General features: G+C 45.3%; 1 protein-coding gene across 2 annotated transcripts in view; it reads right to left on the bottom strand.

Moving 5' to 3' along the window:
* Positions 1-24,621, bottom strand: part of septin5a (septin 5a) — a 150,530-nt gene that overhangs the window by 84,460 nt on the left and 41,449 nt on the right. The window contains exon 2 of one of the 2 annotated variants that reach the window (XM_078226859.1): positions 24,471-24,560. The gene's annotated coding sequence lies outside the window, so the exon portion shown is untranslated. Of the gene's footprint in view, positions 1-16,000; positions 16,480-24,470; positions 24,561-24,621 lie in introns of those variants that run through there. The other variant, XM_078226860.1, reaches the window with a different exon arrangement.

Below are 24,621 nucleotides of genomic sequence, written 5' to 3'. Positions count from 1 at the left end.
CTAGACTGGACCAGCTATTTAAATGCTGTGGCTACCAGGACAGGTCAAAGGCCAGGAATCCTGCGGAGATTAATTCATCTCCAGAACCCCCTCACCCCGCTCCCCCACCTCTCATCCCCCCCAAAGCCTGTCAAGCATCCACAAGGCACAAGTCAGGAGTGTAATGGAATCCTCTCCATTTGCCTGGATGAGTGCAGCTCCAACAACACTCAGGAACCTCAAAACCATCCAGGACAAAGCAGCCCAATTTATTACTACCCCTTCCACAAGCAATCACTCCCTCCAACACTGATGAACATGGCAGCCTTGCGTACCATCTACAAGATGCATTGCAGGAACTACAGGTTCCCTCGGCAGCACCTTCAATACCGACGACCACTATCATCTAGAAGGACAAGGGCAGCAGATACATGGGAACACCACCACTTGGAAGTTCCCCTCCAAGTCACCCACCATCCTGACTTGGAAATATATTGCCGTAGCTTCACTGTCGCTGAGTCCAAATCCTGGAATTCCCTCCCGAAGAGCACTCTGGGTGTACCTATACCTCAGAGGCTGCAGCGGTTCAAGTAGGCAGCTCACCACCACCTTCTCAAGGGCAACTGAGGATGGGCAATAATGCTGGCCCAGCCAACAACACCCATGAGCAAGGACTCCAGACCGGAGAGGGCCAGCTTTTGGGCTGCGGTACTTGAACTGATTCTGTTCAGTTTGCTTTCATGCTGGTCAGCAACAAAGCAAGAGCCCAACAGGTGGATATCCCATGATGTTGCTGTCTCTCAAGATGCCACATGTGTTCCAACCCCTTCCCTTTTCAAATATCATGAGGCAATGGTTTCCTCAGCCCCCTGCACCTTTGCTGAAGAATACCAGCTGGGCATCTCAGAATCCCCTGCCACCAAGGGGCATGTCAGAGGTGAGGTTTAAAGGCATCAGGTGAGGGCACGATGATATGTTTTCCTGTGAATTGATTATGTGCTAGCACTGAAGCGCAGGCCAATAGTGAAAAGGTGTTACAGTGTGGAAGGAAGAGGGGCAAAATGCTTGTCTACCTGGTTGCACAGGCACTTGGGCAATGGATGGGAAAGCCAGAACACAAATAATTGGTGTTAGTTCAAAAATGGGGATAGGGCAATGATTTAGCTAAAGATGCTCCGTACGAGCTCCCCAGGTGTCTGGCAGCAGGCAAAGGCTTCTTCTGCATGAGCTCTTCTTCCGCCTGCTTATCTTGGCCTGTTGCCACTTGCTGCCACGATGCCATCTTTTGGTGTATCAGTTTCCTACTCCCATTGCTGTGGCTCTCTCCTCTTATGTCACTATGCTGTAGGGTCACATTCCAATACAGAGACTTGAGCAGAAATATATAGGTTGACAAACCTGCGTAGTACTGGATGTTCACTGCAGAGAGACTGGCCGGAATTCTCCAGCTGTTTGCGTCGGCGGGATTCTCCGGTCTCGCCAGCAGCGCATCCCCACCCGTATGTTTCCCATTGGCATGGGGGGCACGTCAATGGAAATTCCCATTGACAGCAGAGAATCCCACTGCTAGCAAAACAACATGCCACCTCCCGCCGTCGGGAAACACGTGGCTGGGAGGCCAGAGAATTCCGGCCGTTGTCTTTCAGATCAGACATTAAATGAAGGTCCCAGCTGCTCTTTTAGCTGGATGTAAAAGATTCCCTCTCATTTTGCAAACAAGGAAATCTGCTGTCCTTACCTGGTCTGGCCTACATGTGACTCCAGACCCACACAATATGGCTAACTCTTAATTGCCGTTCAGCTCAAGGGCCGTTAGGGATGGGCAGCAAACACTGGCCTTGCTCGCAATGCCCATATTCCACAAAACAATTCAGAGAAAAATATCTTTTAAAAAACACAGGGAAATGATCACCAGTGTCCTGGACAATATCGCTAAGTAAAATCAGTCAACTATTCAAATCAAATCACTAAAGCAGATTATTTAGTTAGTACAACAGAAACAGAAAACGTTGGAAAATCTCAGCAGGTCTGACAGCATCTGTGGAGAAAGAACAGAGCTATTGTTTCAAATCTGGATGACTCTCAGGAGTTTCCTGGATGACTGAGATTTTCCAGCATTTTCTGTTTTTGTTTCAGATTCCAGCATCCGCAATTATTTGCTTGTATTTAGTTATCTCATTGCAGTTTGTGGGAGCTGTGGTGCACAAATTGGCAGACATGTCTCCTACTTTACAACAATGACGACACTCATAATGCATTTCATTGGCTACAATGTGCTTCAGGATGTTCTGAGGTTGTGAAATATGTCACAGAAATGCAAGTCTTTCTTTCTCTAATCCATCATCATGTGTAAGTGTAAGACATTATGATAGACCCCGAGCTAGACTGTACTGGAGTGTGCCCACCCTCTATCCAGGCACATGTAGAGATTCTAAAGGTATGCTCCAAGTTATTACTCAACTGGGAGCCAATATAGATCAGCAACTCAATGATGATAGTTCAACAGGAGTTGGTGCAAATAAGGACATGGACTGTAGAGTTACGGATGAACTCTAGTTTATGGATGTGGTGGGGCTTGAGCAACTGGGCAGGAGTGCATTGGAATAGGCAAGTCTAGAGGTAACAAAGACACAAATCAGGATTTCAGCAGCTCATGAGCTGAGGCAGAGTAGAGTTAAGCAATGTTAAAGAGATGGGAATTGGTGGTCATGGTGATGGTGCAGAGGTGTATTGGGAATCATCTGAGTCAAATATGACAGAAAGGTCAAAAACAGTCTGGTTCAGCCTGATGTCTTGGTATGGCTCCTGCTCTGACCAAGACCGCAAGAAACTACAAAGGGTCATGAACGAAGCCCAGTCCATCACGCAAACCAACCTCCCACCCATTGGCTCCGTCTATACTTCCTGCTGCCTCGGAAAATCAAGGACTCCACGCACCCCGGACATATTCTCTTCCACCTTCTTCCGTTGGGAGAAAGATACAAAAGTCTCAGGTCAGGTACCAACCAACTCAAGAACAGCTTCTTCCCTGCTGCCATCAGACATTTGAACGGGCTTGCCATATATTTGGCTGATCTTTCTCTACATTCTAGCTATGACCGCAAAACTACATTCTGCACCCACTGCTTTCCTTCTCCCCTATGTATTCTATGAACGGTATGTTTTGTCTGTATAATGTGCAAGAAACAATACTTTTCACTGTATCCCAAGACATGTAACAATAATAAATCAAATCAAATCAGATGTCAATCCTGGGGCATGAACTTCAAATTTTCAGTGTTCCATGGGATCAGCATCAGTAAATGTCGCTACGGAAGCGAAAGCAAAATACTGCAATGCTGGAAGTCTGAAATAAAAATGGAAAATGCTGGATAAACCCAGCAGGTCTGACTGCATCTGTGGAGAGAGAAACATTGTTAATGTTTCGAGTGGAACAAAATGCAGGAACCTGGTGCAGGATGGGGTTCAGTAGCTGAGCCTAGGACAGGTTGGAATTTGTGGAGAAGGCCAGCAAGAGGGTATTAAGAAAGTAAGTCTCGAGGTGGCAATAACAATAATAATGAAGTCTTGTTGAGTCACCACCGGATGAAGGATCTCTACATGGCTCGGTGGGTAAATAAATTTCCCTTGCGTGATACTGATAAACCAGAACAGAAGGATCCCAGATCCATGCAGTGTGAATCTGCAGTAATCCCTGTTCCGGGTCAGAAGGACACTACGTGTACTGGTGGGAACAGCAAATGTAGTAACTAGCTGGCAATATTTACAGCCTCACTCAGGAGTAGCTGCATCTCGTAATTATTGTGACAACCCAGCGTCACAGTCATTTTCTGACCACGTAAATTTTCTGATTTATTGAATTCAATTTCATAACCTGCCAGCCTGAGATTTGAACTGACGACCTCTAGCTCTCGAATCTAGTACAATAATCACTACATTACCGTGCACAATACCAGAGAGTCCAGCAACACTCAGGAAGCTTATAGCAAGAACAGCTTTTCTAATGCCTTTAACATAGAAAAACATTGCCAGGTGCTTCCCAGGTGCATTATCCTTGCACCAAGTCCTGATAGGAGGTATCAAGACAAGCAACCTAAGCTTGGTCAAAAGGATAGGGTTTTAAGGAGCATTTCAAAAGAAGAGAGAGAAGTGGAGATGATTAACGACAGAATTCCAGAGCTCAAGATCTGGGCAGCAAAAATCGGGAATGGATATATATATATATAGGAGAGTTATATGGCTGCAGGATGTAGGAGTTGGGGTGAGTGTAAGGTCATGGAGGTTTGAAAACAAGGGTGAACATTTTGAAATTGAGTCTTTTCCGTGCCAGGTCAGTCAGCGAGCACTGGGGTGCTGAGTGAACAGAAATTGATGCAAGTCTGGAAATGAATTTGACTGAATGTAGCTTTATGGAGGATGCAAAGTGAGCAGCCAGTCAGAAGAAGCTCCGGATAACTGAAAGCATGCCCCAGCCAGACTGGTCCATTAGCAGATCAGGCTAATATCACCCTCCTATATATATACACCTCCATTCCGAATTTCTGCTGCCCAGACCCTGAGCCCTGGAATTCTATCATTAATCATCTCCACCTCGCTCCCTTCTTTTGAAATGCTTCTTAAAACCTATCCTTTTGACCAAGCTTCGGTCACTTGTCTTAATATCTCCTGTTAAGACTTGGTGTCAATACATGCATTGCCGTATTTTGCTTTTACTTCGATAGCTGTTTACTGATGCTGATCCCACGAAGCACTGGCAATCTGAAGTTCATACACTAAATTGACATTGTGATTTGATTTATTATTCTCACATGTATTGGGATACAGTGAAAACATACCATTCATAGAGTACATAGGGGCAAAAGAATGCCTACTGTGCAGAAGGAGGCCATTCAGCCCATTGAGTCTGCACTAACTCTCCAACAGAATATCTTACCCAGGCCCTATCCCCATAACCCCACATATTTACTCCACTTATCCCCTAACCTATATATCTTGGGACAATTTAGCATGGCCAATCCACCTAACCTGCGCATTTTTGGGTTGTGGGAGGAAAACGGAGCACCCGGAGGAAACCCATGCAGACATGGGGTGAACGTGCAAATTCCACACATATGGTCACCCGAGTCCGGAATGGAACCCAGTTCCCTGGTGCTGTGAGGCAGCAGAGCTAACCACTGTGCCACCGTGTCGCCCTTAAAGAAGTGGAAAAATATGCATGCTTCCGCAGAAGGAAGAGGGAGGACTAGGAAATAGAAAATAAACAGATTCAAATCACATTCCATATCGCCTGTTCCAAAGTCATTAACATGACACGTGCCAAACAGCTGCTCCATCCTCCAGTAAAATTTGTAGACAGGCCAGCCATAAAAGATCAGAAATCTGTCTCCCGCATTACACAAAACTTCCAAGAGCAGAGGAAACTGTACAAGGCTCCCAGACCTTCGCTCAGACAACAAGTTCATCCACAGCAACACGCCCGCCAGCTGTAAACACAGCTAACTCACAGCTGCTGATTAGCTACTAAGAAGGTTCCAGTAGATACTACAAACTCACACAACGTCAGGTACATATATAGCCTGCCTCCAACCACTGGCAGATCAAGGGACTCCTCCTGGTCATCGATAAATTAATTACCAGTTGTGATACTGAATCTCCCAGACACCAGCAAGGTGCCAGGTTTAAACTCCAGTCAGATGACCTCAGCTGGACTACATAGAACAGCAGCAATTTGCATTTAAAGAGCTCCGTTAAGATATTAAAACAATCCAAATCACTTTGCAGGGGCATGATCAAACAAAATGTGACAAAGAATCACGGTACAGGAAGTCATTCGACCCATCGTGCCCCTGCTAGCTCCCTAAAGGAGCAATTTACCTTGCACCATTTCTCCACCTTCTTCCTATGGCTCTACACATTCTTCAGATAACAATCCAATTTCCTCCTGAATGCTTCGATTGAACCTGCCTCCACCACACTCTCATTCAAGTGCATTCAAGATCCTTATCACTCGCTGCATGAAAAAGTTGTTCATTTTGCCATTGCTACTTTTACCAATTACCTTAAAATCTGTGCCCTCTAGTTACCCATCCTTCCATCAATGTTTCTCCCTTTCCACTTCCGGCCTGACCATTCATGTTTTGAATACCTCGATCAAATCCCCTCTCTACCTTCTCTTCTCCAAGGAAAACAGTCCCAACTTCTCTAATCTATATATGGAACTGAAGTTTCTCATCCCTGGGACCATTCTTGTGAATCTTTTCTACATTCTCTAATGCCTTCAAACTCTTCCTAGGGTGTGACTCCCAAAACTGGACCCAATAACCCAGTTGAGGTCAGACCAATGTTTTATACAAGTTTAACATAACTTCCTTGCTTTTGCACTCTGTGCCACTATTAATACAGCCAAGGATGCTGTACGCTTTATTAACCACATTCCCAACCTCTCCTTTCACCTTTATTGATTTATGCACATGTTTTTGTCCTTTTACAGCTCTTTTATAATTGCACCCTTCCTTTGATATTGTCTGTCTGCAATCTTTTTATATAACGTCACTCGTCTCTGCAGTAATTTTTATCTGCAATTTGTCTGCACATTTCACCATTCTGACAATGTCATTTTGAAGTTCTACACTATCACAGTTCATAGAAATCATCATAGAAGTCATAGAATCCCTAAAGTGCAAAAGGAGGCCATTCGGCTCATCGAGTCTGCACCGACAACAATCCCACCCAGGCCCTATCCCCATATATTTACCCTACCACTCCCTCTAATCTAAGCATCCCAGGACACTAAGGGTTAATTTAGCATGGCTAATCACCCTACCCCGTGCATCTTTGGACTGTGGGAGAAAACCGGAGCACCCGGAGGAAATCCACGCAGACACGGGGAGTATGCGCAAACTTCACACAGACAGTGACCCAAGCTGGGAATTGAACCCCGGTCCTTGGAGCTGTGAGGCAGCAATGCTAACCACTGTGTTGCCCTTCTTCCAAGTTCTTTCAAGTTCTGTATCATCTGCAGATTTTGAAATTGTGCCCTGTACACCAAAGTCTAGGTCATTTATGCATAACAGCAAGAGCAGGGGTCCCAACACTGATCCTGGGGAACTCCACTAATACACCCTCCTTCAATCCAAAAAACATGAAAATTCTCTTGAACACACTCTCAGAACTCTTGCTCTTCTTTACCTATTATACACCTGCTATCCCAGTCCACATTCAGATAATTAAAATTCCTCATTGCAACTCTGTAATATTTCCACATCTCAATAATTCCCTTGCAAATTTGTTTCTCTACATCTTTCCCACTAGTTGGTGACCTATAGACTACACCGAGAAATGTAATTGCCACATTAGGAAGCGAAAGCTTCATCAGGCAGGCTGATTTTAAGTGATGTCTTAGTAAAGAGTTGTAGAGAGGTAGGGTGTGAAGAGCTTGGCATCTGAACAGTTATAGACATGATAACCAGGTAGATGCAAGAGTCCAGAATTAGAGGAGCGAAGTTTACATAGAGTTGTTGGGCTGGAGGGGGTTAGTGAGCTAGGGCGGGACAAGATCATAAAAGGATTGGAAAACAAGGAAGAGAATCTTTTATTTGTCAGACAGCATGTTAATGTACGTCAGTGAGTACAGGGGTGATGGATGATGTGGTTACAACATGAGTAACTCTTACCCAATCATAAACAGGACCTCCCTGCAGTGACATAATGAAGAACCCTTGCACTGCTAAAGAAACATAACTCTATATCGTTACACAGTGAGTAACCCTCACCCTTCTGAATATATCACCTATCCACATATTTAGACAATAAATTACATACTGTAATTCTTAACCCGCTACCCCACAGGGAACAACAATCAGCTGGTCAAATTCACCCCCATGTTCCTACAGGTGATAAAGGTCTAGAAGCGGGTTGGTTTTTCACCCTCTTGCCTGTGAATATGGGTTCAGGAAAGCAAGGTGAAAATGTTTTTTTTTGAATGAGTGATTCATGGGAACTGGGTGGTGAGACATCGGCCTATTTTATCTAGGACCCACATTCAAATTCAACCCAAATTGATAGGGGAAAGTAACTCTATTAACCGCAAACATATCGCTACCTTGCACTATCTTAATCACTGGGGCATCTGCTAACCTTGGAGCAGAATAATGAAAAAAAGGAAAGGAAGACTTGCATTTACGCAACCCCGTCACAATCTCAGGACGTCACAAAGCCAATGAAGTACTTTTGAAATGTTGTCGCTATTGTAATGTGGAGAGGCAGCATACACCAACAAACAGCAACCCCACGATGACCAAATCATCTGTTTTTAAATGTTGATTAAGAGATTAATAAATATTGAACAGAACACCTGGAGAATTCTCCTACTTCTCTTTGAATAATGTCATGGAATCTTTTTCTGGCTCACCTTAGAGGATAGATGAGGCTTTGGTATAATATCCCATCCCACCAGCCTGAGTGATTGGCACCCCATCCATCGCCTTAAACATTCACTCCCTCCACCACTCACTCACCGTCACACCATCTACAAAATTCATTGCTGCAATGTACCGAGGCTCCTTTGACAAGATGTCTAAACCCATGATATCTACCACTTCAAAAGACATGGGCAGAAGATACAAAGGAACACCACAACCTGCAAACTCCATGCCAAGTTGCGCACCACCCTTACTGTCGCTGGGTCAGAATCCTTGAACCCCCTTCCTAGCAACACTGTGGGAGTACCTAAACCACATGGACTGCAGCAGTTCAAGAAGGCGGCTCACCACCACCTTCTCAAGGGCAACTAGGGAGGAACAATAAATGTTGGCCTAGCAAGCATATCCACGAACAAATAAATAATTTTAAAAATCTAATGGACAGCTTCAACTGTGCTGTGCTCCCTCAGCACTGCACTGGAGTATCAGTCAAGATTTTCCACTCAAATCATTGGACAAAAACTTAAAGGCAGACCTCTCTTGACTGAGAAGCAAGATTGTTCCCACTGAGTCCAGGCTGACAAGATAGATATAGAGCTTCAGATGTTGCCCAAAGATGGATGAACATCCTTCACCTGAGCACCAGGTTCTCAGAGAAGCCACAAACAAAATAAATAATTATTGTCTTTGAGTGGAAATACCATTAAAATATTCCACACACTCTGCCAGGAGGAAGAAGTGTGTATCTATGGAAACCAATTGCTGGAAGGGTTGAGTGCTTCCCAGATGTGAAGCCATTATACAATTCAAGCAGTAAAACAACATAGCATGACATCATCAGAATTTTATTCAACGGCCATTAAACAAATGTGTTAGAGATAGTGACTCAAAATGCATTTCTCTCGCACCAGTAACCATAGAAACTGGGGTCAATGGATAAGACCAGACTCACGAGTGATTCAATTTTGTGTATGAATATCCATAATTGACACTGTAGCAGCAAGACATTTGAGGGGAAGGAAGGTATTATTTGTGGTTTCTGGCCTCTCTCCCTCTTCTCACTGTCCAATCTAATGCAGAAATCTGGTTCACAAACAATGACACCCTTCAGTCCAAGTTGTCATTCTTTCTAATCACGATGTGTAAGTCTAACAGTCTAATTTCCACTGGGGACCCTCCTAGCTGAGACCAATCTTAGTCCCAACCAAAATGTACACACACCGACATACATACACCCAACATGAGCTATGGAGCAGGTTTTTCACTTCCCTAAGCCAGGTATGGGCGGCGGCACGGTGGCACAGTGGTTAGCACTGCTGCCTCACAGCGCCAGGGACCCCCGGGTTTGATTCCCGGCTTGGGTCACTGTCTGTGTGGAGTCTGCACATTCTCCCCGTGTCTGTGTGGGTTTCCTCTGGGTGCTCCGGCTTCCTCCCACAGTCCAAAGATATGCAGGTTAGGTGGATTGGCCATGCTAAATTTCCCCTTAGTGTTAGGGGGACTAGCCAGTGTAAATGTATGGGGTTATGGGGATAGGGCCTGGGTGGGATTGTGGTCGGTGCAGACTTGATGGTCCGAATGGCCTCCTTCTGCCCTGTCGGATTCTATGATTCTGTTCTATTTGAGGACCAATTTGTGCTCAGCTACACTATCCCAGATAAGACCTGCAAACTGAACACACACTGAGTCATGATCCGAGCTCCCTCCTAATTTATACAGCCCAGCTGTCCCCTGAATAGTAAACTAATCAGCTGAATTATAGAACAAACACACAAGAAATCCTCCTTATTCGCACGATAGCTGATTACAATAGCTCACTAATCTGTAGGAGCAGCAGAGAACAGGACAAATATTTTATTACGGTTTTACCAGTGGTGGAAAAAAATCACCAAGTCAACTTGTGGCTCTACCAGTGGAAAGGAATTTGGCTCCCTACTGCATGAGTGGAAAGCCAATTGCCCTGGAGAGTCTGAAGCCAGAAATGTCCACGTTTAATGCTACGTTTGTGCTGAGTTAAATGATCGAAACAGGGCGAAAGCAAATTGACCATTTCCTCTGTATTTCCTTGGGGTGGGGATTGGTAACCAGGGTAAGGTTGGTAGATCTCAACCCCAACTACCAACAAACACATCAATTCCATCTTCTTCCAGAACCCACCCAATTGCCCTCAAACCCTTTTATGCTTCTTACATCAATGGCTTCCTTGGAATATAATCCACAACTCTTAACCTTGCCTGACTTCCCATCTGGCTCCAAACATTTTAGCTTTTAAACTTGCGACACTTGGTAAATGAATGGCAAACAGACTTCCTGGATTAATTTTCCAAATCCCTTTTGTAAAAAAATACTAAGTTCCTTCAAAGTTGTTTCTCTTCCAAAGAAAACAAGCTCAATTTCTTTGACCTTTCTTTACAGGTTAATTTCCTGACATCCGGAATTATCTCCTTGCTTCCCTCTGTACTCTTTCAAGGGCAATTATATGTTTCCTGTAAGTAAGTGACCAGAAATGTGCTTGTGTTTCACCAATTGTCTTATACACCAATATTTGGGACTTTTAATCAACTTTTGCAATTAAAAGGCAACCTTTTGAAGAAAGGCCACTTCCCATCCCTGTCAAACCTCTATTCTGCTCCAATGTACAGTCATCCTGACCTTTCTTGTCCCATGCCCAATCTGCTTGCCCATCCTGCCTTTATTTTGAAGGCATATGGCAAAAAAGGGCAGCACAGTGGCACAGTGGTTGGCACTGCTGCCTCACAGCGCCAGGGACCCAGGTTCATTCCCGGCTTGGGTCACTATCTGTGTGGAGTTGGCACATTCTCTCCGTATCTGAGTGGGTTTCCTCCGGGTGGTCTGGTTTCCTCCCATACTCCAAAGGTGTGTGGGTTAGGTTGATTGGTCAGGTTAAATTGCCCCTTAGTGTCAGGGGGACTAACAGAGTAAATACGTGGGGCTACAGGGATAGGGGTTGGGTGGGATTGTGGTCAGTGCAGACTCGATGGGCCAAATGGCCTCCTTCTGCACTGTAAGGATTCTATTCTATTCACATCCACCGCAAATTCCTTGATTCACCATCTTAAATGATGCTATTGCCATATACGATCTAAAGAATACATTTGCTTTGTCCTGACCAACGATTTATCTCACAGTCAACAACATGAATGTAGATCAGCTGATCATTTATCCCTTTGCTGTTTGTGGGACTTTGCAGAGCACAGAATAGCTGCTGTATCTCATTATATTACCATAACTGTGTTTCAAAGATATGTCAATATTCTGAGGTTGAGAAACACACCCTCATGAAAAGGTAGCAAGGGCTACATTTTCATGTTTTGTGATTTTATGATCTTCATAGAATCATAGAATCCCTACAGTACAGAAGGAAGCCATTCGGCCCATTGAGCCTGTACCGACCACAATCCCACTTAAGCCCTATCCCCATAACCCAGCACATTTACCCTACTAATCCCCCTGACACTAGGGTCAATTTGCCATGGTCAATCAAGCTAACCCACACACATTTGGACTGTGGGAGGAAACCAGATCACCCGGAGGAAACCCACACAGACACGGGGAGAAAGCGCAACTCCACACAGACAGTGACCCGAGGCCGGAATCAAACCTGAGTCCCTAGTGCTGTGAGACAGCAGTGCTAACCACTGTGCCAGAGAGACTGAAGTGTTTCTGTGTACAGGGTTTTGGACATTTGTTTATGCTGTAGTCTCCTTTTGTGTATGAAAAGTCTTGATATTTTTGAATTAATGGGGGCTCAGATTTCTGTTACAGTGTCCACTCATTACCCTCTGGTTCCCAGCATTAGGGGTGTAGTGATTCTATTTCCCTTTCGCTTTAAGGGAAACGCAACAGAAAAGGTTCACCTGGCTTGAGGGACCAATTGGGACTGACTGAGCGTGGATAATCACCCCAGGGGTGGAGCTCTCTCTTCGGCAGAAGATAGTCTGAAGACAGGTAGGGACTCGGCTGCTGGCCTTTGTACAGTTTTTCCTAATTAATAAATATCTTTTAGTGTTCCCGAGAAAGTCTGTGAAGGTGCATCATTACACAAGGTTAGACATAAAGGGTGTCAACTGGCTGGCATCAAATCCCAATGGTGTGCCCAGGAAATTCCATGGGGAAGGTTTTCCCAATCTAACCTAACCTAAGCCACACAAAGAAGCAAATTAAACTGGAGATTTGTGGAGAACCCTCCCTCTCCATGAAATTTCAGGTCCGTTAAGTTAGCATATTTCAATAAGGGAGGCTGTTGGAGGGGGTGGGGATTGGATTGATAGTCAGAAGACAGAGGTTTTCTTTAATTTGTTCATGAGATGTGGGCAAGAAATTAATGTTGTTCCTTGTGGTTTGGAATTAAAGCATCAGTGTTTTGTTGTGTTAATGTATGGATGAGTGATACACTCGGCAGGATGAAGCTTACTCACTGTGTAACTGTTATGTTTTTTTAGCAGTGCAAGGGTTAATCGTTATGTAACTGTGGGGAGTTCCTGCTTACGATTGGGGAGAGTTACCTGTGTTGTGACCAGGAAATTCCATGGGGAAGGTTTTCCCAATCTAACCTAACCTAAACAACACAAAGACATCCCTGTACTCATTGGCCTACATTAACTCCCTGTCTAGCAATGCCTCAATTGATTGTCTTTCTTATTTTCAAATCCTTTTATGACTTTGCCCCTCTCTATAACCCTCTCCAGCTCTACAATCCTCTGAAAACTCTGTCCTTCCAATTCTGCTCATCCATAATTATCTACAATTCAGTCGATTGCTGCGTCATTTCAGAGGGAAGTTAAGAGTCAACCACAGTTCTGTGGATTGGGGGCCAATTCTCCGACGTCCTCAGACAGCCAGCCGGAACGCCAATGCCCCAGTGAATTTTGATTTCAGTTGAAATCAAATGAAATCAAAATTTACTTGGTATTGTTTCTTGCGCACTATACAGACAAAACATACCGTTCATAGACAAGAAAACAAGGGAGTGCAGAATGTAGTGTTACAGTCATAGCTAGGGTGTAGAGAAAGGTCAGCTTAATGCAAGGTAGGTCCATTCAAAAGTCTGACAGCAGCAGGGAAGAAGCTGTTCTTGAGTCGGTTGGTACATAACCTCAGATTTTTGTATCTTTTTCCCGAAGGAAGAAGGTGGAAGAGAGAATGTCCGGGGTGCGTGGGGTCCTTAATTATGCTGGCTGCTTTGTCGATGCACTGGGAAGTGTAGACAGAGTCAATGGATGGGAGGTTTGCGTGGTGGACTGGGCTACATTCACAACCTTTTGTAGTTCCTTGCAGTCATGATCAGAGCAGGAGCCATATCAAGCTGTGATATAACCAGAAATAATGCTTTCTATGGTGCATCTGTAAAGGTTGGTGAGACTCGTAGCTTACATGCTAAATTTCCTTCATCTTTTGAGAAAGTAGGGGCATGGGTGGGCTTTCTTAACTATAGTGTCGGCATGGAGGGACCAGGACAGATGGTTGGTGATCTGGACACCTAAATACTTGAAGCTCTCGACCCTTTCTACTTCGTCCCCATTAATGTAGACAGGGACATGTGCTCCTTTACGCTTCCTCAAGTCGATCGCAACCTCTTTTGTTTTGTTGACATTGAGGGAGAGATTATTGTTGCCACACCAGTTCGGATTCTCTATCTCATTCCTGAGGCGTCGGCTGAAAGAAAACAGGATTCCTGAGGGTTCAAGGGATTCACCCACCCTGTCAGTTCCGCCCCAGAGCAGGTGGCAACCCATTAATTATGCACACCTGCTAATTTGAATGTCATTAGTGGGTTTGCCATTCATCAACTTCCCGGCATTCACCCTGCCCGCCAGCAGAAACGGCACCAGGTGGGTTTTACATGCGCTACCCACAAGCGGGGACATGGCATACTGGACCCCGAGGATCCAGGGGGCACTAGCAGCAACTCACAAAAGAGGGGCATTTTCCCTCCAAACTCTCAAATCAGGGGTCACCCACACACACACACATACACATACACATACACACCAGACAGGCATGAGGGTGACCTGACCCCCACCACCCCCTCAGCTCCTGTTCCCCCTCAGATCCCCCACTCAGCCCACTTTCAGGCCATTTGCATTGGCAGTGCCAACAGTGCACTGTCCCCCTGGCACTCTGGTGGACACTCTGATCTAGCCCCGAGCTGGTAGGTCCAGTGGTCATTTGCCCCTCTGCTGCAGAGGAAGGGTCCCTCAAGGGTCCTGGAGGTTGGATGGGCTCAGGCTAGGGCGAACGGCTTCACCCCACCGCTCTCGGCCAGGATGGGGACATCGTGGCTGGACTGTCCCTTTCTAGTCCTGGCAGCCTGAAGATCACCCCTGGCATGGTGATTTCAAGCAGCCCTGTGGTCAACATCTGCATTCCTGCCAGTCAGCTGTGAAAATTCTAAAGCAGCCAGGTCACTTTAATCTCCATGCCCACCGCCAACCGGTCACCTGGCGGCACTTTAAATCATTGCAGCATTCTATTCTGCAGCAGTGATTTTCCTTTCCCCCAATCAGAAGCTGTGTGTGAGAGCAGACCCCTTTGAAGTCCTCTGACAAAGAGGAAATGTCAATTTCACCTGGGGGAGGGGGGGGTTCCACTATGAGGGCACACAACCCCAGTGTGGGCACACAGATTTGATTTGAAGTTTCTGAGACTTCCGAGCAAGTTGAATTCTTTGAAACCCTCTCCATTCCGATGGAACCCTTTGATCTCCAACAAATTCAACCTGCAGTGCCTTGAAAAAGGCTTCCCTTGACAGCTCAGTGGATTTCTATCATCCTTCAGTCACCTGTGCTTATTTTCATTTCACTTCACGGTTGACTGCACCTCAAGTATCTAATTGATCCTGACCACATAGTTGACAGATTCTAGCCTGTTTGACAGCCTATGGTTTCACTCTGGCTTTTGCAAAGCACAATCGTTTTGAAAAAATCAAGGTGGGGCACGAAGTGCTGGAGAATTCCAGCCCTCGTTTGTGTCAACTGTCCTTGAAGTCACATGACACTATGGTGATGAAGTTTGTTGATTAATCATGACAATTAACTTCCATCAATTAGTCTACAGCAAACCTAGACATAACATGAGGAAAACCTCACAGCTGAGAGCTTTGGGGAAAACAACATTGAAACAAGAGTAAGTATGTGGATTCTGAGAGAAAATATCACTGAGTATTGGGTAATGTCATGGCACAAGGACGGGACAATTTCCTCACTGGAGCTAGTTAGAAAAGGATGTTTATCAAACCCAATATCTCACCAGGCAGAGATAAGAGGGCATAGGATAGTGAGGAAAAAAACCTTCAGACTCCAGCCCCCACTTGCAACACAATCTCAAAACCAAGGCCCCACAATGTAACAGTCCCAACATCATGATATGATGAAAGGATGTGTTGTGTTAAATAGTGTGTGGAGTGGTATTTGGACTGTGATACCACCATGTCTCACCCACTCCATAATGTATCAACCGCCACATTATCACACCTCCTCACACTGTATCCCATTCAACCCCCCAGCCCCCCACCAACTCCCAACATATCAAATCAACAAATACACTTGTGAGAAGCTGAACAGGACCAAGTAGTCCCCCACCTGCTTGGAGTCTCAGTGTTTGAAAGGAGAGTTGGTTGCTACAGGTTTAATCGTCTCCACTGCAGGCTGAGCATAGTTGATTCTGAGGTGAAGAAAGGGTTAACACCAAGCATTTGTAAAAAGCATTCAGTGTGAGAATGGAGCCTCAATCCCGTGGCCGTTGATGTGTTTTTCACGCTCTGTGGTCAATGTTGGTTTCTTTTTCCTCAATTGTCTGCTGACAAATAAACACTTCCCTTCCTGTAAACATGGCTCCCTGCTTGGCTCCTCTCGAAAGTTAGACTTAAAGTTCCTTTGTGTCTATTTGGTAAAACACACAACTGGAGTCTGCCGAAGGTTTGACACCGGCACGAAACTTCACAGGCACAACTGAAGACACCTGACAACCTGGCCCCCACTGTCAGCAGACTGCCCCATTGAAGGTTGGCAGTGAGCAACGTTTTCAGCAGAGTTCTCTTTCCACTGCTCGGGTGAGTGTGTGTGGACTGTGATAACCACAGGCTGCAATAATATTTAAAGAAATGCATGAATCACAGCCAACATGTCCAGGGCAGACATTGGCCCATTCTTGAGGCTGCCAAGTCATCACCAGTCATGTGCTTGATGCTGGCACAACATCAGAGTATCGTATAGCACGGAAGAGGCTTTACGACCCGTCTCTCAGCTCTTTGTAAGAGGCACAAAATTAGCCTCTTTCCCATAGCTCTGCAACTTTCTCCTCTTTAAGTAGCAATCCAGTTGCCTTTTGAAAGTTACGAGTAAATCTGTTTCCTTCACCTGCTCAGACAATAAATTCCAGATTACAACATGCTGCATGGAAGAATATCGCTCCGCATCTCCCCATTGAATTTTTTTCCCCAATTGCATCAAATCGGTGTCCCTTGATTTCTGACTCTTCTGCCAATGAAAACCCTCCTGTTTCTATAAAAAGCCCTTGTAATTTTGAACACCTCTGTTAAATTACCCCTTAACCTTCTCAGTTCATTCTTGGGCAGCATGGTGGCACAGTGGTTAACACTGCTACCTCACAGCACCAGGGACCCGTGTTCGATTCCCGGCTTGGGTCATTGCCTGTGTGGAGTTTGCACGTTCTACCTGTGTCTGTGTGGGTTTCCTTCGGGTGCTCCAGTTTCCTTCCACAGTCCAAATATGTGCAGGTTAGGTGGATTGACCATGCTAAATTGCCCCTTAGTGTCAGGGGGACTAGCTAGGGGAAATGTATGGGATTATGGGGATAGGGACTGGGTAGCTTTGTGTTGATGTAGACTTGATGGGCTGAATGGCTTCCTTCTGCACTGTAGGATTCTATGATTCTAAGGAGAACGATGCTACCTTCTTTAGTCTTGCCTCATTCCAAGTGCCATTCTAGTAGATCTCCTTTGCATTCTCTCCAAGGCCTTGAAGTCCTTTCTAATGTGTGGTTCCCGGAATTGGACAAATACTCTAGCTCACAAAGAGGAGTAGTTAGTCAGTATTTTTCGCTAACTTTTAGTTGAGGACTATATCACTCACCAGCCTCTTGCCTGAGGGCCACATTCAGGAAAACCACATCCATGGAATGATGGAATATCAGAATATCGGACCCTGCAATTTCCCTACATAGCTTCAATCAAATTACCTTGGGTTATTCTCAAAGCTGAAGACTTCCCCGCAGCAAAACAAGGAAAATATCCATTGATAGGACCAGCTACTCTATTTAAATACTTCATTTGTTGCATTGGAAACAGGCAAGAACTCTGTCTACCAACAGTATTCACGAATCAAGGTACCAAGTCTCAACGTCAGGGTTCCCATCTTGTGCCAGGCTTGAAAAGCAGATGATAACAGGCATGAAAAGAAGTTACTTCTCTCAAAGTGTCACGAGTCTGTGCATTTCACTAATCCAGAGCGTGGTGGATGCCAGGACATTGAGTAAGAGGTGGACAGATTTTTAATTAGTAACGGGTTTGAAGGGCTATGGTGAACGGGCAGGAAGGTGGAGTTGAGGCTGAGATGAGATCAGCCACGATCGTATTGAATGGCGGAGCAGGCTGAAGGGCTGAATTGCCTCCTCCTGCTCCTAGTCCTTATGATACTTATAGTGGATTGGCCCAGGAGAACAGACTGGACTATTTGACTTCTGGATCCGCATCATTATTGATGAAAATTAATTGAAAATCTTAATATCTGCATATCACTGTCAAACCAACAGAGAGGGAGGACACAGTGTGGGGCAGGTGGTGGAGCAGGATAACAAGCCTTGTCCTCCAAATATTATTGTGTGGCCCCTGAGATTGTCTAGTATCCATGTTTAAAACATCTCCAAACACTCAACATTGGTGGTGTTTTAAACATTTGTTTATTTCTTTGTTGAGAAGCATGTGACAAGTCATTCCCATGGGCTGGCTCCTTCCCATCCCAAGTGAGAAATTCAAAAATTAAAAGACACAATGCTTTGTGTTTTTGGATATCTTAATATGTGAACTTGCACTATATAAACGCAAGTTCCTTTTGTCTTATGCAATATGGAACTGAACCACATCTGGAAGGGATTTGGTGAACTGGTGCAACAACAATAATCTCTCCCTCAATGTCAACAAAATGAAGGAGATAGTCATCGACTTCAGGAAGTGTATTGGAGAGCATGCCCCTGTCTACATCAACAGGGCTGAAGTGGAAATGGTTGAGTGCTTTACGTTTCTAGGCGTCTAGATCACCAACAACCTGTCCTGGTCCCTCCAGGCCGATGCTCTCGTTAAGAAAACCCACTAATGCCTCTACTTTCTCAGGACGCTAAGGAAATTTGGCATTTCCACTACGACTCACACCAACTTTCACAGATGCACCATAGAAAGCATTCTTTTTGGTTGTATCACAGCTCCAGTTCTGTCCAAGACTGCAAGAAACTATAAAGGGTCATGAATGAAACCCAGTTCATCATGCAAACCAGCCTCCCATCCATTGACATTCTCCACACTTCCTGCTGCCTCGGAAAAGCAGCCAGCATAATCAAGGACCCCACGCACCCCAGACGTTCTCTCTTCCATCGTCTTCCATCAGGAAAAAGATACAAAAGTCTGAGCTCACGTACCAACCAACTCAAGAACAGCTGTTTCCCTGCTGCCATCAGACTTTTGAATAGACCTGCCTCATATTAATATTACCTGATCTTTCTCTACACCCTAGCTATGAAAGTAACATTACATTCTGTACCCTCTCCTTTCCTTCTCTATGTACGGTATGCTTTGTCTGTATAGTGTGCAAAAAACAATACTTTTCACTGTATACTAATACATGTGACAATAATAAATCAAATCAACGATCCCGTCCAATTTTACATTGAAAATGGCAAAAACTCCTCCCTTTCCCTTAAATCCAGTATGACATGTGCTACTCCTTGCCTGTTTTTCCTGTAGTCATTCTGCTCACCAGCAGTTTCCCAGGTTTCATTCCCCTGTGCAACTCCTAGCCTCAATGGTGCTGGACTTGAAAAGGAAGAAACATATCAGCCCACTGTCATTCCTAATCTCCGTCTAGTGATTCCCGACAGAAAGCTGTCAGGGAGGTGAATGTTAGGAGGGGGCAGGGTAGGGCACGGCTGTGATGATCTCCCTTTTGGAACAATCTGCTGACAGTCAATGTGTTACACATGTGCACAAGAGTCAAGGAAATAGCTGGGGAGGAGAACAGCCCCTGTGTAGCTCATCTCCCAGTGAGAGTGACAGGAAAAGGAAACATGACTGCATTTAACTAATCAGTCAGAAAGGGAGAGAACTAGAAGCTGATCCCATGAAAAAGATTCAGGTAACCACATGAGTAAAATGGCAAATGAAGTTTAACTCTGATAAATGTGAGGTGATTCATTTTGGTAGGACTAATTTAAATGTGGATTACAGGGTCAAAGGTAGGGTTCTGAAGACTGTGGAGGAACAGAGAGATCTTGGGGTCCATATCCACAGATCTCTAAAGGTTGCCACTCAAGTGGATAGAGCTGTGAAGAAGGCCTATAGTGTGTTAGCTTTTATTAACAGGGGGTTGGAGTTTAAGAGCCGTGGGGTTATGCTGCAACTGTACTGGACCTGGGTGAGACCACATTTGGAATATTGTGTGCAGTTCTGGTCACCTCACTATAAGAAGGATGTGGAAGCACTGGAAAGAGTGCAGAGGAGATTTACCAGGATGCTGCCTGGTTTGGAGGGTAGGTCTTATGAGGAAAGGTTGAGGGAGCGAGGGCTGTTCTCTCTGGAGCGGAGGAGGCTGAGGGGAGACTTAATAGAGGTTTATAAAATGATGAAGGGGATAGATAGAGTGAAAGTTCAAAGACTATTTCCTCGGGTGGATGGAGCTATTACAAGGGGGCATAACTATAGGGTTTGTGGTGGGAGATATAGGAAGGATATCAGAGGTAGGTTCTTTACGCAGAGAGTGGTTGGGGTGTGGAATAGACTGCCTGCAGTGATAGTGGAGTCAGACACTTTAGGAACATTTAAGCGGTTATTGGATAGGCACATGGAGCACACCAGGATGATAGGGAGTGGGATAGCTTGATCTTGGTTTCAGATAAAGCTCGGCACAACATCGTGGGCTGAAGGGCCTGTTCTGTGCTGTACTGTTCTCTGTTCTAGTAAGAGAAGGAGCTGTTGCACTATATCATTAACACTCCGCCACTTCAGTAAAGGGCTACATATCCTATGGTTTGGCCATAGTGAGTTTCTTTGGAACAACAAAAAGAGGTTATTCTTCTCCGCTGGCTGGGTGAGTGGACTGTCAGTGTGAGAACTCAGTCACACCCCCTGTGCTGTGAGCAGTTTGGCTGAGATTCCACTTCAAATATGTCAGTTTCACTCTCTTGCTATTACAGTCACTTTACCGTCAGTGCACTTTACCCATGAATTGGGTCACCCTGCCAAATAAAAATGTCTCATTCTCTCAGAATGCTGCTTCTCCTGCACAGAACTCTAGTCTTTCCCTCCCACTACTGTTTATGATGATGGTGAATGGATTATAAGTCAATTTCTACTTCAGCTCGTTCATGCCGCAAGACAAGAGCTCCTTGTAACACGACATAAGAACATAAGAACATAAGAAATAGGAGCAGGAGTAGGCCATCTAGCCCCTCGAGCCTGCCCCGCCATTCAATAAGATCATGGCTGATCTGACGTGGATCAGTACCACTTACCCGCCTGATCCCCATAACCCTTAATTCCCTTACCGATCAGGAATCCATCCATCCGCGCTTTAAACATATTCAGCGAGGTAGCCTCCACCACCTCAGTGGGCAGAGAATTCCACAGATTCACCACCCTCTGGGAGAAGAAGTTCCTCCTCAACTCTGTCTTAAACCGACCCCCCTTTATTTTGAGGCTGTGTCCTCTAGTTTTAACTTCCTTACTAAGTGGAAAGAATCTCTCCGCCTCCACCCTATCCAGCCCCCACATTATCTTATAAGTCTCCATAAGATCCCCCCTCATCCTTCTAAACTCCAACGAGTACAACCCCAATCTCCTCAGCCTCTCCTCATAATCCAAACCCCTCATCCCCGGTATCAACCTGGTGAACCTTCTCTGCACTCCCTCCAATGCCAATATATCCTTCCTCATATAAGGGGACCAATATGCACACAGTATTCCAGCTGCGGCCTCGCCAATGCCCTGTACAGGTGCATCAAGACATCCCTGCTTTTATATTCTATCCCCCTCGCAATATAGGCCAACATCCCATTTGCCTTCTTGATCACCTGTTGTACCTGCAGACTGGGCTTTTGCGTCTCATGCACAAGGACCCCCAGGTCCCTTTGCACGGTAGCATGTTTTAATTTGTTTCCATTGAGATAGTAATCCCATTTGTTATTATTTCCTCCAAAGTGTATAACCTCGCATTTATCAACGTTATACTCCATTTGCCATATCCTCGCCCACTCACTCAGCCTGTCCAAATCTCTCTGCAGATCTTCTCCGTCCTCCACACGATTCACTTTTCCACTTATCTTTGTGTCGTCAGCTCATCTTTCTGTTATTGAAGTCACCCCATATTCCATCGCCAGAATTCATCCAGGCAGATTCTCCTCTCCCTGCCTCATCTTTATATTTCTACTGGACCCATGCTACCCTCATGCTCTGACACTCCATTGACCCGGGGTGTAAACTCAGGTGATTTAGAAATCCAGATTGATCCAGTCGAAAATCAATTATTCAATCCAGCATCCATTGCCCAGCACCCATCAAACCAGCACCCACTGCCCAGCACCCACTGCCCAGCACCCACCGCCCAGCACCCACCGCCCAGCACCCACCGCCCAGCACCCATCAAACCAGCACCCACTGCCCAGCACCCATCAATCCAGCACCCACTGCCCAGCACCCATCAAACCAGCACCCACTGCCCAGCACCCATCAAACCACCACCCACTGCCCAGCACCCATCAAACCAGCACCCAACCATGCAACAAACAAGCATCCGGTTAAGTGTACCAAAACGATTTATGCATCAAATTAACTGCCTCACACAGATCTTGCCGACACATTCTTCTTGTCGGAGGATCAGTCAACCAATCCAGGCCTATTAACACTTGACAGTATGAGCTAATAATCTAACACACTGAATCACAGAAAGGCACAAATCAGTCACCTCACAACAATTTACTGTTCATTCTTAGAAACAGAATCCCTACAGTGGAGGAGGATGCCACTTGACCCATTGAGTCTGCACCAACTCTGACAGATTATTTTACCCAGGCCCCTTCCCCCACCTATCTCTGTACCCCATGCATTTACCATGGCTAATCCATCTAACCTACAAATCTTGGGACACTAAGGGACAATTTATCATGCCAATCCACCTAGCCTTTACATCTTTGGAGTGTGGGAAGAAACTAGAGCACCCAGAGGAAACCCACACAGACACAGGGAGAATGTGCAAACACCACATAGACAGTGATCCGAGGCTGGAATTGAACCTGGGACCCTGGCATTGTGAGGCAGCAGTGCTAACCACTGTGCCACCGTGCTGGCCCACCATTCAATACTACTGCACCTTGTTGTTCAACAAATAGCCCCAGGTGGATTTTTGTGTCCTCAACTGAGGCTAATTTTTACATGCACAAATATTTTGTTCAATGTTCATCACATTGCAGACCTGTACCCGAAACATATTTACAATTAAAACTTAAAACCTCATTCAAAATAATAGACTGCCACTCAACACAGAAACCACTCATTGCTCGACTATTGACTTAATTGGAATCTACTTGTACCAGGTTAAAAATCTCCTTAATTTATTTGTGTATACACACTGGCTTGGAAGACATCCTGCATCCCGAAATGTATGAGGCAGATGAAGGACGTGTTCATATTTTAGCTTGTTTTTCCTGGAACAGGACACAATAGCTTAAGAGCCACAAGACTTAATACACCCAGCCAAGCACCTGAATCTAAGGTGCGGTTGTCATGGAGAGGTAAGAGTACAATTCTGATAGAAATTTTACCCTCCCTTCCCACCCCAAACATCAGTAATGCAGATTCGTGACCAGATGTGCCCTGCCCTGGGTTTACAAAGAGGCATGTATTGAAAACCTGGGAGGCTGGTAATGCTCTGTGACACAAGCTCCATTGGTATTTTTATCTCTACCATATCGCTCGAGGTTCCTATGGAAAAATCCCACACTAGAATTCCCAGACGTTGAAGACTACCAGCATTGAGCATTCGTATACACTCCAACCCTTGTACCACCAAAGCAGCCCACACATTAGCGCACTGGCTTCCTGGTTATCTGGAGACAAATGGGTATTAATCAGGTTTCCCCTCCTCATTCCATTGAGTGAGGCAGACGGCCCAGGAAAGAGTATCTGCAATCAATCATTGCCTGCAACACAAGATGTAGCCAATCCTCGAAAAAGCTGCAACTGCAAACTTATCCCCCCGCAACACGCCTCCATCCGATCCCTCACCAAAGCAATTGCACTCCTAGGCCACAGGACACAAATTGTATCGTGAATGTGCTACAACTGTCGAAATAAGGAGATGGTGGGGGAGGGGTTTGGGAAGGGAAAAGTAGGTGAACCCTGGGAAAGCCCCCTCAGAATGAGATGTTCCAAGGGAAATGCACCAGTGATCCCAAAATAGAATTGCAACCCTTGGATGCAATTCCCCCTTGGACAGGAAGCATCTCACACATTATTCATTTGTATTTACCTAGCACATTTCATATTGTGTAAAAAAAACCCCACGGCAGTTCACAGGAGCATAATCAGATTCCGAAAAACAAACAGGAAAGATCTATATATAATATGCCACCCTCCCCCCGTATACAAGTCCCTCTGCATCATCCTATCAAGTCAAACAGGTTTAACAATCAGTTACAATCGAAGCAGGTAACTCCTCCACTCCCATCATACTAATCGTGCATTAAATTCAATGTTTAAACATTCCCTCCTCTGTGAAGCATGCAGAAGCTTTCAACCGCACTTTTGCCTTTGTGTGTGCTAAACCTCACCCTTGCTGTATCGCTGCAGGCCAAACTCCTCCTCGTTTCGCTTGTGAGTGACTCAGTCCGTTCGGCAGCCGAGAAAATGCCTGTCTTTACCTGTGTGTATATAATTCTTCAGTCAGACAGCCATCCAGATGAAGTTTCATAAACACTTTGG

Source organism: Mustelus asterias, chromosome 13 (assembly GCF_964213995.1).
Source record: "Mustelus asterias chromosome 13, sMusAst1.hap1.1, whole genome shotgun sequence".
In the NCBI taxonomy this organism is placed as follows: domain Eukaryota; kingdom Metazoa; phylum Chordata; class Chondrichthyes; order Carcharhiniformes; family Triakidae; genus Mustelus; species Mustelus asterias.
Note: the sequence above shows the minus strand (reverse complement) of the source record. Positions and strands in the feature narration are given on the sequence as shown.